Source organism: Falco peregrinus, chromosome 1 (assembly GCF_023634155.1).
Source record: "Falco peregrinus isolate bFalPer1 chromosome 1, bFalPer1.pri, whole genome shotgun sequence".
NCBI classification, from domain to species: domain Eukaryota; kingdom Metazoa; phylum Chordata; class Aves; order Falconiformes; family Falconidae; genus Falco; species Falco peregrinus.
This window is the reverse complement of record NC_073721.1, coordinates 67,996,532-68,012,862: the sequence shown is the minus strand read 5'-3', so window position 1 is coordinate 68,012,862 and position 16,331 is coordinate 67,996,532. Positions and strand designations below refer to the sequence as shown.

At 38.0% G+C, this 16,331-nt stretch overlaps 1 protein-coding gene across 12 annotated transcripts in view; it reads left to right on the top strand.

Moving 5' to 3' along the window:
• MIPOL1 (mirror-image polydactyly 1) overlaps positions 1 to 16,331 on the top strand; it is a 197,332-nt gene that overhangs the window by 12,221 nt on the left and 168,780 nt on the right. For 4 of the 12 annotated variants that reach the window (XM_055820154.1, XM_055820132.1, XM_055820183.1 and 1 more), the window contains exon 2: positions 14,239 to 14,275. The exons of the other annotated variants lie outside the window; for them this stretch is intronic. The gene's annotated coding sequence lies outside the window, so the exon portion shown is untranslated. The remainder of the gene's footprint in view (positions 1 to 14,238; positions 14,276 to 16,331) is intronic. 12 annotated transcript variants of the gene reach the window in all.

Genomic DNA, 16,331 nt, shown 5'->3' with positions numbered 1-16,331 from the left:
TAATGCAGTGTCCTGTCTGGATATTGTTCTTTATGCTTGTTGTAGTTGCCTAAATTATACCCACTCTATAATAAAATTATTAGTACTGATATAATAAATCTATTAGTATTGGTATTTATAGTTTATTATAAAATTATTAGTATTACTTTTAGAAAGGCATAGTTCTTTTTTCTCAGGTACAGTTCTTGATTTCAAATTTCTTTGATTTACAATTTGCTTTAAGATTCTGTTTCTCAATGTGTTGTCTTTGTGGTTCAAATTCAAGTAAATTTCAGGTTCTATAGGATTTTGCAGCATTAGGTGCTCAGTAGGTGAGAATGTGTTAACTTGGTTATGTACATTTTTAGATACAAGTATGAGAACCAAAGCAGTATTTTTCATCATGTTTTTCTATAGCGTCCTTGTTTATGTGCACACATACTAGGCAGTTTTTCCATTTTCTGTTATAGCAGAATATTAGGATGTGGTTTTCCTTGTGTGAAGTTTGACATAAGGACTGTATGACCAATTTGCTCCTTGGTACCTTCCTTGTAATGAAGAAAATGGCACTGTGAAATATCCACCACAATTTTAAGATTTGTCGAATGTTTTATAGCTCTTTTTGTAGAGCTACAAAAATGTGTTCTGATTTTGAATTTCTTTATTGCAAATTACTAGAGGAGTGATACAGATAGTACCATAGACATTCAGTTGCTCAGTGTAATCAAAGGAAGACAATCAAATACTCGGATACCAATTTCAATCTGTTTTCACAGATGCTAGTTGACTTTTTTCCACTTTTGGGTGGGTTTATTTTCCCCTTTCTGCTAGTTGTCAGGATATCAAGAGCTTGCTGACAGTGTAAACAGTCTAAGATAGAATAAAAATTAGTCTTTAGGTAGTTAAATATCTCTGTTCCCATGATCTATATCTGAAGAAAAACAAACAGTATTTAATAAGTCTGTATTCTTGGATCTGTTTGTAATGATATTTATTTTCGTTAGACCACAGGAATCTTGAAGTTAAACTTTTCTCTTTGCACCTGATTATGTATGATGAAAAAGGATGTAGTCCCACACCTATATCCTTCTCAAGTGTAGCCTGCATTGATGTCATTGTTCCTTAAAGAGACATCAACCACCCCATACTTCTGCTCAGTTGTATTTTAAGATGCGTTTTGATTAAAATTTGAATTTAGCAAGTGAAAAGCCATCTTCAAGGTTTAAGTGTTGCTTTTCCTTCAAGTTAAAATGAAAAAAGAAAAAAAGGCATCATTCTGTTCTCATTCTGTGGTGTTATGCAAGTTCATTGGAGGAGATTGTGTCAATTAGTCTCTTCAACTATCATTTTAGGAGGACAAACTAAATTGGGAAGACTGAGCCCCGGGAGGAACTGTGTGAATTCCCTGGTGTCCCTGTTCACCAGTTCTCCCTGCCTCATAGGATATTCTGTAGCACCTGGCTCTTACTACTCCTCGCTCCATTCCTGTCTCCCTGCAGTGACCATCTGTTCGTTGTTTCCAGGTGTTCCTGGCTAAATTATTCTCATCTTTTCCCTATGTATAGGTACAGCGTGAGGGATGGGAGGTATTTCTGTGATTCCCTTACCCTGACCCCATTGCTTATGAGCCCCCAAGAGTATGGAGCCCCACTTAGCTGCCTTCAACATGGTGTTGAGTGTGGGGCAAGGTGTTTAAAGAAAAGAGTTGGGGAGCGGCCGTGGAGCTCTGTCTCTTCTCTTGCACCGTGTCTTGCTAGACAAGCCTTGGAGGACAGAACTGGGGTGACTAGTCAGCCATTTGTTGGCTCTTGCCACCTAGTCACGGTTGCTGCTTGGGCAGGCAATCTAATTTCTCAGCTGTTGCTCCACCGTCACCACAGTAAGCCTTTTCTAAACAAGCTCAAGTAACTACCTGAACGGCTGCACAGAAGTGGTAGCGCTGCTGCCTTCTGTTCTGACTTCTCTTCTGCAGCCTGAGCTCAACAGGCTTGGCAGCTGGGCACAGAGGGTCCAGGGGAGGAAAAGATACTATTTTCACTGCCAAACGTGAATTGAAGGCAGAGTGGAGTTAGTAAGGCAGGGGCTAAATGGCTCAATTTGAGAAATGCTGCATGTGACAGCAGTAGCCAAATTAATCTTCAAAGTCAGACATATTATAGCTGCATGAGCTTCAGTGGCTACAGTACAGAAATACCCTTGATGAAAACTGATGGCAGTCTCCTACTGAAACATTTTTGCTTCTGTATGTTTGAGGAATCTCCTTATTTTAAGAAAGACAACCATCTTTAATGCCTTAAATTGTGCAGATATGCAACTGATTTTTGGTAATTTTTCAGAGTAATGTGTTTGCTTATTTGCTTAGTTTAAGAAGGATCGATAAAGCTTTACATCTGGATTGGGAGCGTATAGTCATATGTTGCTTCTTGTAGGGAAAAGCTAGTTCTTTAGAACAGTTTTTTAGATACATTTCACAAATACTAAATGATAATAGAAGATTTCATATATGTACAACTGTTTCTACCCCTTCATGGTTTCACCATGGTTTCAACCATGTGTGAGTGCATGTATTTTGTTGACTCTTTTCTTCTGAATTAGTAGAGTTTTCTGAATATCCTGATTTCATTAGCAAATGAAGATGTGAAGCAGCTGTTGAGGTTTTAATTTTTTTTTCCCTCCAGCTCTTCCCGGGGGTGTGCAGGACCACAAACCGGTAGGTAGATGGAGCTCCGTGCCAACAGCCAGCCTTAAGCAGGCTGGTGAGAGGACCTGCAGCCTCTCTTATCTGCAGAGCCAGGCAGGAGCAGCTTCTTGAGCATGTATCTGTAATATGGTTTTTTCATATGTAATGAATGAGCACGGGTTTAAAATTAATGTCCAGTATTAGCTGTGCAAGTCAAGGCAATGAGCGTGTGCTGAGATGCTGAGGGACAGTTTTGCGTTGTTCACAGTGGGCAGGCAATCAGGTGAAATACCCTGATCTGTTCTAGAGCACTGCGAGTATGAGAGTTTATCTGATACACCACACGTTTTCCCTTTTTACTTAATTTCTGAGTCAACTGCTTGTCGTTAGGCAAGTCTTGGTTGAGAGCATCGAAAATGGGGCCTGTGGGAAGCTCTTAAACTCACAAAGCAGAAGAATTTGCTTTTAAATTTAAGGTTTGGGTTTGTGTTTTTCTCACTGATTCTAACTGCTGATACATTTGCAACTATATTTCTGAGTACTGAAATTTGTTGAATAGTGCAGTTCACAAATTCAGAATTAGCAGCAGCTAACCTTGCATGTTCCCAGTCTTGCACAGTGTGTGTCCACACCCTCAGCCTAGTGCTGTGTTACGCAGTTCAACTGATACAGTGGACTTGGTTTGTTGACATCTGGGGGGGGCACTTGTAAAACTGTGAAGAATGTGCAAGATACAACTTCCTTTAGAAATAAGTTTACTTGATAGAGTTTTGTATGTAGACAAGTTACTGAAGTGTGAAAACAGTTCCTAAATAGCAAGCTGCTAATTTTATTTGAAAATATGAGATAAAGTTCTTAAGATTATCCTACTTCCTCCCTTTAAAATTTTAGAGGTAAGAGGTAGATTTTTATTCTTGTTGTGTGTGGGGATTGTTGTGTTTGTGCCAATAAGTATGTACTTGAAAAATCTGACAGATTAAGATTATTCTGTGATTGTAACAGGTATGCAATTTGTATAACATATATCCTGCATTTCTTATTTGAAATTCTAGATGACTTAATGTTTACATTTCAAAACAATGGGAAGGGTGTGAGTCTCTGGTGTTCTTGCTCTGACTAATATTTCTGTGCAATAACACTCCTGTATAGTACTTAATATCCCAAAAGAAAAATGAAGTAATTCTCAAAGCCTGCAGATTTGTCTGATGAATAAGTGAATACTGAGCTAAGTTGCAATCTGAAATAATCTTTGGGAATGTGTTTCTGCCTGCTGTTCATCATGCACGTGGAACTGGCATTCAGATGTCAGGGAATGGGGTTAAAAGTGTGATTGTGAAAGCGTTTGTCAGAAATAAATGATTGATTTAGAATTCTGCTCGAATCTTATAATTTGGTTTGCTTTATTTGTTTTAATGGTAAGTAGACTCTTTTGCTTATGGTTTGCAAAAATGAAATTACAGATTTTCTTTAAATGGCACACAGCAAACTGCAGTACCGCATTCCAATCATTCAAACTCAAGTATTTGTTGCACTTTGGAGAGGGAGCTCTAGACAGTATTCCACCTTGTTACTGTTTCAGTGCATTTAGAAAAACAAACACAAACCACAACTATGAACATGCTTGTGCTTTGGATGGAGAAAAGAAAAACAGTCGTGTGGTGGGTTGACCCAGGCCAGCAGCTCAGCACCCGCTCAGCTGCTGGCTCACCACCACCCACAGCAGGATGGAGAGAGGCTAGGGAGAGGGGAAATGAGAAAACTCACAGTTCAAGACAAAGACAATTTAATAATCAAAAGAAAAAGAAGAAAGGAAAAACAAATCAAAAAACAAATTATGCACATAGTCACCACCTCCCACCCGCAAGCATTCCAATGCCCAGCTAGTCTCTGAGCAACAGCTGCTTTGGAAGACAAACCACATACCCTTTTCTTGTTTTACTCATGTTTCTATTGCTAAGTGTAATGTTAGATGGTATGGAATATCCCTTTGGCCTTTTGGGTCGCCTTTGTCCCCTCCCAACTTCTTGCCCACTGCCAGGCTACTTGGTGGAGTGACAGAGCTGGTGGGAAGCAAAAGCCTTGATGCTGTGCAAGCGCTGTTAGCTGTATTCAGAATACTGGTGTATTATCAGCACTGTTTTAGCCAAAATCCAAAACACAGTACCATGTAGGATGTTTTAAAGAAAGTTAACTCCATCCAAACCAGACCCAGAACAAGTAGAAGCATGTTTTTCAATAGTAAAAATACCTTATTTTATTCTAGAATATGTTACAAAAAGCATTTTGTAAATTCATAGAAACATGCATTGATGTTAGAAGCTTAGCTAGATATACATCTTAAATTTTTGAGGGAGGAACATAAAAATTTATATAAATATCACCTACTTCAGTAAGTGTCAAATTTTTAACTTTTTTAACAACTTTGAAGAAATCTGACTTACATGCAGCATTTGGTCACTACTATGACTTTTCACATATGAATGGAGTTTCGTTCAGTGTGTAGGTTTGGCATTAACAATGTATCTTAAGACATCTTTGGTTTGCTTGAGAATGATTGTGCCCTTTTATTTTGAGGCATTGTTAGAGTGGTCATGTTTTTGTGTTCTTTGACTTTTTATTTAGTTCCTACCAGAGACAGTGATATTAGCACAAAAAGGAATCTGTAGAAGAATATAAATATTTGACTTGAATGTTTATTAAAATGAGATTTTTCCCTGCTCAAGGGAATGGTTACAAAGTTTTAGCTCATGTTCTTGTTAAAGGAATGTTTTCTTCTGAGAGGAAGGGGCTTTTGCAGGAAAAGTTTGACAGTAAAGCTTTCAATGAAATACAGGGAGAGCTGTAAAGACAAAATGTCCAGGAAATTATGTTCCAATGAATGTTTACCCTTAGATGCAAAAGAGGAGCTTAATAATCTTGTACAAAATGTAAAATGAGTGGTAGAATTAACAGAGTGGGTTTACTGGTCATTAAAAGATAGGGGAAAAAAGGCGAGCCTTCATTAAACTTGGCCTTAAAAAGTTTTTAAAAAACAAAACACAGAAGCACTAAGTCTTGCACCTGCCAGTGCATGGAGATCATAAAAAGATGACTGATAACAAATGTTTTTCTGTGCTGGATATATCAGTTGAATTTGGCAGTTGCCCTGAAGAAACTGGAGGCCACCTCTTCAGCACCTGATTCTTTTGAGAGATTTTATGTAGTGCCTGAAACATTTAGCAGGGAAGTACAACACTTGGTGAATAGCAGAGGTTGTAGTGAGGTCTGATGTTTTTCACCCAGGGAAGATGATAGAAATGTAGAGCTAGCAATTGTGAAAAGCTTTGAGAAGAGTCACAGCTTCTAGGCTCTGGTTCCATTTTTCTTGATCCAAAAGATCTCAGGTGGTAAGTGAAGCAGATTAATTCCTAATTCTGATATAAGCAGAAGTAATAGATTTTTCTCCTGGCTATATAGCGTACCTCAAAGGCCTATTGATAGTTGCCTATAGCATGAGATTTGGTCACTACTATAGTGGTTTTTGTTAACAAGTTACATTGCTTGTGGAAGGAGATTGTGGGAACTGAGTCATTTAAAGAACTCCTGCCAAACACAGAACAAATTATCAGGTTGTGCAGATGCTTGTGATCTTCTGTATCGATTGTGATCTTCTGTATGGATTGGCTGTAACACAGTAACTGATTGAGAAAGGTCCATTGGTCTTCTGAGGTCTGAGTGGTTTCTGAGTGTGAATGGGGGGGAGATCAGAGACTAGACAGCTGTAGTCTTACAAGCAAAACTACTTTGACTAAGATTTTTGAACTTTTTATGGCTTAAATTTGCATCTTAGCAGCAGGACTGGGCAAAGGTTTAAAATTCTGAGTTTATCATTCATTTGGACACATAATCTCCCTAGCTCCAATGCAAAGAATCATTCAAAATGCTAATTCTGTGTTCTGGCGGTAAAATATACATGTATATACTTGCAATCTGACCCATGCCTAGAAACAAGTTTCCAGCTGGGCCAATTACTGCTGATTGTGGTACTCTTTTATAGCAGTAAGGGAAACTAGCAAGGCAAATTGTTCAGCTCATAAATGTCAGTATTAGACCAATGTGGGTTGTTCTATTCTTAGAAATGTGGTATGAAATTTTAGTTGAACATAAATCAACCAAGAGGGAAATTTACATGATAGCTAAAACATTTACATGATGTGTGTCTGTGACATGTAGCCTTTTCTGAAAGTTGAATGACTTTGGTGATGGTTTGATTCTTATTCCCCTTTGGAAGTGGGTTGTACAAGCTGGCGAGTCATGCTGGCTTCTCTGTTCAGCTTTCTAAATGCAGTGTGGTTCAAATTGACATTACTGCTCTTCAATCCACCAACGAGCAGTTTTGCCTGTTCTCTGTATCTGAGACAGAGATTCCATCCAGGTGGATGTCACAAAATCCTTCTTTCCCTATTTTCTGTTTTGTAGGACGGATTTGAGTCATTATCGCTAGGTTAAGGAGACGATAAAGTACCTCAGTAATCCCCACAGGAACTATTTACAGTCAGATGGAGCAAGGATATTCCCAACTGGGCCTAGATATTGCCAAAGGTTTTGGTGCTTGTATGTGTTTTAAAATAGCCTGAATTCCCCTTCAAAGATTTTTATCTTATTTTACATCGTTTATGTGTCTGTGTATATATTTAAAATAATGTGTTAAGATTTCTAAGAATTTTGCCAGATTAAAACTAGAGCTTGTGGGTTTTAATCAATCCCTAGCTATCTCTTGCAGCACCGTTTCACTGTAGGACTTTTGATCAGGTTTTCTTGCTTTTTAAAAAGCTATTGAAGAATGCTTGTACCTATTTTTGTATAGAATATGCTGATAATATGAAAAAAGATACTACTAGAATGTTTTCCTGACTCAACAATGTATTTAATTGCTTTGATAACAGGTAAACAATTTTATATTTTTATATATGAATAGGGCTTAGATAAGCTGCTTTAATGACTTATTGTTTGTATCTTATAATTTTATAATTAATTTGGGAAGTAAGAGTAATTGTTTTTATTATAATGTTTTTTGTACTGGATGTAAATTAATCACCCAACTACAGTGTCAGCATGAATTAATCATGCAAGCAAGCCAAATGGCTATTTCATTGTTTTATTGAAATGGCAAGAGTTTGAGAATATCTTTTGTCTTAATCGATCAGCCAGAATCCATTGGAAAAAGTCTTAGAATGTTTAAGGTAATGGGAAAAAAATTGCTTTCAGTACATCCTACAGAGATCCTGTTTAAAACAGATGACAGTCTGTCACATTCAGTAGCACATCACTCATCAGATTTATTCTAATTCCTTAAGCTGAACATTTCATTCAAGCTTGTAGATTGTCTTGTCAAGCTACCAAAAGCCTCATAGCTTTTCTGTCAAGCATAGAGTTGCACCAGCAGTTCACAAATAAATGCTAAGCTGCAAAAATATTGTTTATTTTCTTTAACCTTTTCTTCAGTTAACTACAGTGTTCTTTCCTCTTATTTTCACCACATGCATTTCTCACAAGGTATTCAAGGGACTACATCCTAAACATGCCCCATCCTGACCACAGCCACTTCAGACCAAGGGCCACTCGTTTTGGGATGTGTTGTTTTTACTGTAGCAGTCTAGACCACCGTGGTTATGACATTCCTCCTCTAATCACAAAGGCCCAGTGAGCAGCTTCGTTTGCTGCACGCATGAAGGAATCCCACTGCCGGTGCTCACGCGGCACTGGTGTGGCCAGTCTGGCTTTGTGCAGAGTGGCCGTGGTTGTGGATTTCCGCTTGCCTTGTATAGAAAGTGGCAATTTTGCTGTCAGCCCATATAGCTGTGCTGTTCTTCATATTTATCGAAATATCTTTATGATATTTTGTCATGCTTTACCTTGTACGTTTGTGTACAAGTAGCGTGGCTGAATTGGGCTCCTTGCTTTTGTTGCACATCTGCCATACTGGAGAAAGGAAATTTTTCTTGTGATTTTTTTTTTTCCTTTCATTTTTTCTTGCATGACCTTCTGTAATTCTGAGCCTTTTGCTTTTCTTAAAAGAAAGCTTCCGTGTAAAGTGTAGCACTTGTATACCAAGTATACCTGAGCCTGTGCAGTACTGAAAACTTGAGACACAGCTAACTTTCATTGAAGTCAACATATATATGTCTAAGGTGGTAAAACATTGGGAATGGTTAGTTGAAATGATATTAATTAGTTGTGCTAAGAAAGGAAACAATTAGGTTGGTGCATTTGTATAATTTAAGCCAAAAAAAATTTCTCAGTAAAGTGATTTTTCATGAACCACTGAAAGGCTCCTGGCCAGGTTAGATCAGTCTCTGTATTAAACTAGTAATGCTGTGGTATTCAATATAAAGTTGTGCCTGCCCTTTGAAAAGACTTACTTGGTTATCTTTTTCAGTGATTAAAAAAAATATTAACAAAGAAAATCTAAACTGTATTGTGAATTTTTCATAGCCACCAACTTCAGAACTCTTAATTCTTCACTGTAACTTGTGATTTCTTCTAATATGTGGTTGTCTGTCATTTACATGCAGTGCTACGTTTTCTGTCCTAATCTGCTGGGTTTCTTCATTATAAAATCATGTTATTTCTTTATACTTTTTTTTTGTCTGCTAAATGGCCAATATGCTCTTCTAGCAGCCTTATTGCTTGAATGGATATTCTGAAAGAAACATTGTACATGTCTAAAAAGGAGCTGTGGGGTTGAAGCCCTAGATAAAATTAAAGCCTGAGTATATATATATAAAAAAATTGTTAAAATGTCAAGATAATGAAAACCCAGGAAATAAATTATGCCTATTATTAATTTTGAATTGTATTCAAACATAGAAATATGTAGCATAGACAAAAGCTGGTTACAGAAAGATAAAATTCAATTTTACACTAGGATAATTGTTTTATGTATTTTACATTTATTTATAAGATCAGATAAAGATAAAAAATTAAAGATCAGATTGCGATTCTCAATATAAATCACAGTATGGTTCTGATGAATGCCAAGGTCAGTAAATGGAAACCCCTTCACCTGCAAAATACATTACTGTGGAAAATACTAAGTGAATAAAATGAAACCGATAAGCACCATCTTTCTTACTATTCATTCTTTACTTGCATGATAATGTTAGAGCTTTCGGTATTTTTCATTTTCAAAGGAGGGAAGAGGTATTACTGCTCTCAGCAGCCTCCCGTATATTACCTGTAGCCAAATTAACATGTCTTTGTTAAGGAGAGATTGAGAATGGGACTGTTGTTGCAATAACATTTAAGAAATTAGATTGGTCCTGTTCAAAAGGCTTCGCATGTGCTGCAGATGTAGGTGGTGGGATCCAAGTGCTACGTAGATGATGGAGCCCATGATTTAAGAATAGATTTATGTAATAAATTGCTTCATATCAGGAGCATCTTCTGTCAGGAAGGCTGATTTTTATCTACAGTTGGATCTCTGTTGTGTCTTGAAGAGAAGGAAATTTAACAGTTTTTTCACTTTTGGCAGGACAAAAATACGAGTTCTAGGTCCTCACAGAGAACACATGCCATTGATTATTTTGACCTGTAAGGTGGTGGCTCAGTCTCAGGTACCTCAGCTGACTGCCTATGCCAGTCTGAGCTAAAGAAGACAACATCTAAGTAACCAAATTGCAGGCTGAAAATTGAAACCTGTAGGTAGCTAAGTGAAATGACTAGCACTCATCTCACCACAAATATTTAAGCTGTAACAAGCAGTGACAGGTTTTTCCATATGTAGTGTATTGGAGCCTTTGAGTCCTAGGGTGATAAGAAATAGGCTTCTTTACATGGCATCTGCTTCACAAAAAGTGTTAATAGACCTGACAGGTATTTTGTCAAGCTGGACATCTTTCAGAAGTGTTGGCTTCCAAAACATGCCCTTATCAGCTGCCTTTATTATACAGAAACAGTGAGTTCTACAGCTGTTGCTTGTTACAGACTCCAGGTTTTCTGGGCTTCGGTCAAAGTACCAGTGTTAATGAGGTCAGTAATTAGCCACTGTTACCTGAGTTAGATCATGTCAGAGAGCGGCAGCAATGAGTAGTGGACTCAACAGCCCTAGGGTGTTGCTCTGGTGTCACTGAACAGCTCTTCTAGGTAAGCACTGGGATTACAAGTGGGGTTTTGTTTTAGCTTGTAACTTGTTCTGCTTCAGCAAAGCAAAGACCACTGCAGCAGGGCCAGGATTTGATCTTTGGTTTGTCAGGTAGGCCTTGAGGTACAGGGGTTTGTGTACCAAATGGTTTGACAAGTATGAAGTTCTACTATAGCGCCTGGTAAGCTTCTGCACAGGCAGTAGCTCAGCAGCTTTCCTTTGCTGGGCTGGTGATGAGAGGGCCAAGGTCTGCCTCTCATGTGACCAGGCTTTCTTTCTGAACGGTAAAGATCAGACTGCAGAAAGACGGATATGGAAATACCGCTCCCTGTGAGAACAGAGTAATCTTCTGGGTTTTGATACGATGTGATTTCTTTTAGGGTCATAATGAGGCCATTTCTGATGCAATACAGCTGTGAAAGGGCACTAGTGGACCCAGTCCACTAGTTCGTTTGTGGCACCCCAACAGTATAAAAGAAAGGAGCGCCTATGAAGGATTCCTTTGTCATGAATGCTATGGATTAGGATGCAATAGATGTATCAAGAGACTGTTATCCTGGGATGTGTAGTCAACAATTTAAGGGCATTTAAGTTAGTTTTCTGCACTACAGTAGCATAAATGTAGTGTGATACAGCTTGGGAGCGAGCTTCAGTTTCTTGCTTTGAGTCAGAATTTGATGGTAGCAAGAATGAAGACAGTTGTGGGGTGTAACACTTTCTCACACTACTGAAGGTGACTGCTGTGCAGGTGTACAAGGTAACTAATTAAAACAGTTTCCCCTTGAAATATAATTCTGTTCCTCCTCTTCACTATCCAGTGGTAGACTAATATTTGTCTCCAGAATGTTTTTCTAGGATCTGAAGTGGAATTACAGGATCTGAAGGTTACTAAATATTAGGCAAAAATTATAATTCTCTTCATAGTTTAAAAGTATCTTGTATCTTTCATATTTCAAAAACTCTCCTGGATGTAAAATTCTTTTGGCAAACATTCACTGTCTTGCACTTGTGAGAGAAAACTTACTAAAAATAGCTTATGCTGCTATCATACTGAGGTTCCCCTCCAGTTGTATCTGCCCAGTAGCTTTTCTATTTGGTGTAACATATACTTCCAAATTTATCTTAAAAGTTACCAAAAAAAAAGACAAAAAACAAACCAGATACTTTATTGAGAACCAATTTAGTATTACATATTATACTTTCCAGTAATACAGCCATTCAGGTCGTTACAGAGATAAGGGAAATTGAGTTGTTTGTGCATCTGCAGCTCTTAAACGTATAACACAAACAAACCAGTGATGGACCTTTTTTTAAAAAAAACTGTAATCCTGTGTAATACAATTCTATATAAAAGTGTCACTGTTTAGGAATATAGGAATGTAATGCTGTAAATAAAAGAAAAATTTTATTCCAGCTACTATAGAAATTCGTTCAGACTAATGTTAAAATCCAGTTGTAAAGAAGTTCATAAAGAACATCTAATATTATCCAAAATGTTTTGAAACAAACCTGTATCTCATCTGATTTAAAGAAAAAAAAATATTGGAGAATGAGTTTGCTAGTTATAGGGTCTCCGGACTTCTCAAATGTCTTGAGAAACAGGTTTTTAGGGAGGTGTCTATTGAGGATGTCTGAGAGTAGGTCTCTTTTTTTTCAACCTGTCCTGAAAGCACTGTGGAAAACCTTTTAAGTACTAAACTACCTTTTTCAGCTTTTTTCTTTTAGTGAGTTTTTTTATCTGTGATAAAACCAAAAATAATCTTACACCTTAGTGAAGTTCAGTGTGATGAGTAAATTGAACTTAACTCTTTTTCAGGCAGGAACAGCATATTGTGAAAAGTTAAGTTATGGTGAAAACCGAAACCTTTCCATAGTACCTCTTTTCCCAAGCTGTTGTGCTCAGCAGATGCACAATCCAGCTAAAGAACTAAGTACAGTGAAGTACATCCTTTAGATAAGAACACAAGAGGCCTGTGACTTCACTGGCATAAGTTTTTACAGACTAAAATAATTGATTAGATGTTGTAGCTTTAAAGTCTTGAAGAAATTAAAAGAAGAATATTGAAGATCACTGTAAAAACAGTGTCGAAGTGGCATAACTTTGTTGAAAAATTATGCCTTTTTTTACATTAAAGTCTGAACACGTTAAGATTTGCTGTTGACAGGAGAGAGTCATGAAAGCACAACATTGAAGCAGAGTTGTCTTCATTCAGAAGACCTTCTCCCTCCTTTCCTCCCGGTTTGACTGTGAATTAGGAAGCTATTTAGGAGTTATTTCTAGTGCTGTGATTAGGCACGGAAGCCACCCTAGTGCACATACCTGACTTTGTCAGGTTGCTCCCTCAACACGAAAGGAGAGGTAAAGCTCCGAGTCTACAAGTCTTACAGCTTCACAATGTCTGAGAAAGTCTTCAGAGTTGTTCCCTTGTGTTTTATCTATACTTCTGTAGCTATAAAGTCTTGTTTTCTTGATTTTTTTTTTATTTTTTTTTTTAGTGATGCCAAGCAATGCAACATCTGGTAAGCAAGCTCAAACTGTTCAGCATGATTATGTGCAGGAGAAATCAGTCATCAAAATAAGCCTAGGTTTCAGAAGTGCTAAGGAAGTATTTTTCCTCCTTCATCTAGTAAGTGGATTTAGAGCTCCTTTGCTCTGTCCAGGAATAACTGGTATGGGCCAAGATTCAGCTGCTGTTCCAGCTCTCTGCAACCTCACATAATTTCTTCTTTTCACCTCTGGTGTCAAGTGTTTTGGCAATGAAAAAATGAATGTAGCTTGATGAATCAAGGAACAATGAAAGCAAGATAATAAGAATTTATGATGAGGTTGCAAGAAAGAGGAGAACATCCATCTGTTTCTTTTTACAAAAACCTGAAGAAAATAATTTTGCTGAAACTGGCTAGATAATCCTAGGTCTTGAATTTTTCCAGAATTTCCACACGCCCCAATTTGTCTGTGTGGAAAGACTCTGTTTTTAAGGCTCAGAACCCCCCAATAAGAACTATTTCTGTCAGTTGTGTAACCCTCAACTTATATGAACCTCTTTGTAGTTTATGTTCTCAGAGGAATTCTTTAAGGCTTCTGTGGTTTTGGCTGAGTAATGTGCTTACTAAGGGTTTAAAATGACCTTTCTTCAAAACCTAGTAAAGAAATGTTTTTTAAAAAGTAAGCCTGTCCAGCTGCTTTATTCCCTGTGTTGTATATCATTATAAATGATGACGAAATTGAGGAATAAGGATGTTCTGTGTATTCAAGCGCATATTTAAAAAAAAAAAAAGCTGCACTATTTTGTTGGTTGCACAAGAATAGAAATGAGAGAGCTTTCATTATGGATGATCTGACAGTTCTGCCTGGGCTTAGAGTTGTCCTGCACCTCTCATTGGAAGACTTCTTGTCTTTTGAGTTTTCCATTGTAACTTCCAACATCTCAGATAATTATCTTTTTTTCTGCAATAGGCATTTCCTTCCTACTGGGTGAAGGTGACTTTTTTTGGTAAGTTTCAGCTGCAAGAAGGTTTTGAATATTTTCCAAAGGTGGGTTAAAGGATAAATATTTCTGTTTTCCCTGATGTAAACAAAAATACTGCAACAGTTTCTTTGGGAAGCTGGTATGTTGTCGAGTTTTGCAGTGCTTTCTTAAAATTTGGCAGAGAGATCAATCCACTGTCAGAAATGTTTGTGATAATGTGACTGATGATCTAAACTTCTGTAACTTTAGCTAATGCCTCCTTTTTGCCTTTTTTGTTTTTGTTTGTTTGTAGTTTTTCTTTCCAGCTGCCTGGCACTAATTTGGAGTCAGTGGTGACTCCCCTTTAATCTCGTACAGTCCTTTGTTGGTGCAAGACCAGGAAGCTGTGCAACTCCATGGTGCTGAATGTTTGCAGGTTTAGCTTCTTAAATTTTTAGCTTCCATTTAAATTCTGGATATTCTCAACAGACTTCATTCCATTGTCTTGTTTCTGGTTCTCATTGAGTTCTGGCCTGCCTCAGAATATCTGATTCTTGTCTGATGGTCCAAGACCGTTTCTGGATGTGTAGCTTGCTATTTTAAATTTTGCCTAGCTTTCAGTTTTCTTTGATATTGCAATGAATTTCAGGGAAGCATCTGGATTATGTTCCTAAAAGCACTAGCCTGCTAATCATACCTAAATAAGCAACAGCACATGATAGGGCATGTTATATATTATACATGTTAAACATGCTGTAAGATGCACAGCTAGTGCATAGGTGCTGAAAATGCTCTGAAATGTTATTAAAATGTAACAAACAGACTCATAGAATCATTTAGGTTGGAAAAGACCTTTAAGGTCATTGATTGCAACTGTTAACCCAGGACTGCCAAGTCCACCACTAAACCATCCCTGTCCCTCAGTGCCACAACTACACATCTTTTAAATATGTCCAGGGATGGTGACTCAACCACTATGCTGGGCAGCCTGGTCCAATGCCTGACCACCCTTTTGGTGAAGAAATTTTTTGTAATGTCCAATTTAAACCTCCCCTGGCATAACTTGAAGCCATTTCCTCTTGTCCTGTCACTTCTTACTTGGGAGAAGAGACTAACAGCCACCTCGCTACAACCTCCTTTCAGGTAGTTGTAGAGAGCGATAAGGTCTCCCCTCAGCCTCCTTTTCTCCAGGCTACACAACCCCAGTTCCATCAGCTGCTCCTCAACAGGACTTGTTCTCTAGACCCTTCACCAGCTTGGACACTCTTTGGACACATGTCCTGAAGTGTGCCATTCCTCTGTAATTCCCCCCACTTCTCGCTTACAGGAATGAAGTTACTACTCACAGTCAACAAACACACTCTGTACTGCATTTAGTTGCTAGACTTATAAAAAAAAAATAATCAGAAGTTGAGGAGAGACTATATGTTTAATGCCTCAGAACATATGTCTGAGCAATACTGTATGTTCCAATGTTCTTACTCCGTACAGGCATAGTTTAGGGAGCAATTATGCTTTTAGTTGAAGGATACCTTTCTTTTCAGATAGTCATTTAAGCAAATGACAGCCTAGTTAATTCTTCTATAAAGAACAAATCTGGCTGATCTGGAGTCAGTGTTTTATCTCTCTGCTCTTTTTAGCTTGTGAAACTCCAGGTGATATGATTCTCTTCAGCTGCTGAATTTGAGTGAATAAATAATTTGGAGTAGAACCAGTGCATTGGATATGTTGGTTTATGACAGCAGCGGAGGTGCATTTGTGTTTTCATGCTGTTCAAAACAGCCTGACAGATACAAACAGGGTGCAGCTCTATTTCCCTGTGAGAGACCGACAGGCCCCTCAGTCCCCACACACAGGACTGGATCTTGAAAGGTGGGCACATTTCTGACAGGCCTCTGCATGTTCAGTGCTCATGGTAGTTCTTCATCAGGCTCCAATATCCACACTGTTTGTAGCCTTTATGCTTTTCTTTTTTAGTGCATTTGCTGTCAGGGAAAATGGCACTATTTGAAGGTACTTTCAGGAATGTGAGTTGGCTGGATAAACTGAGGTTTTCCGCTTCCTTGCGGTTCATTGCCTCCTTTTCCTCACTAAGTCCCTG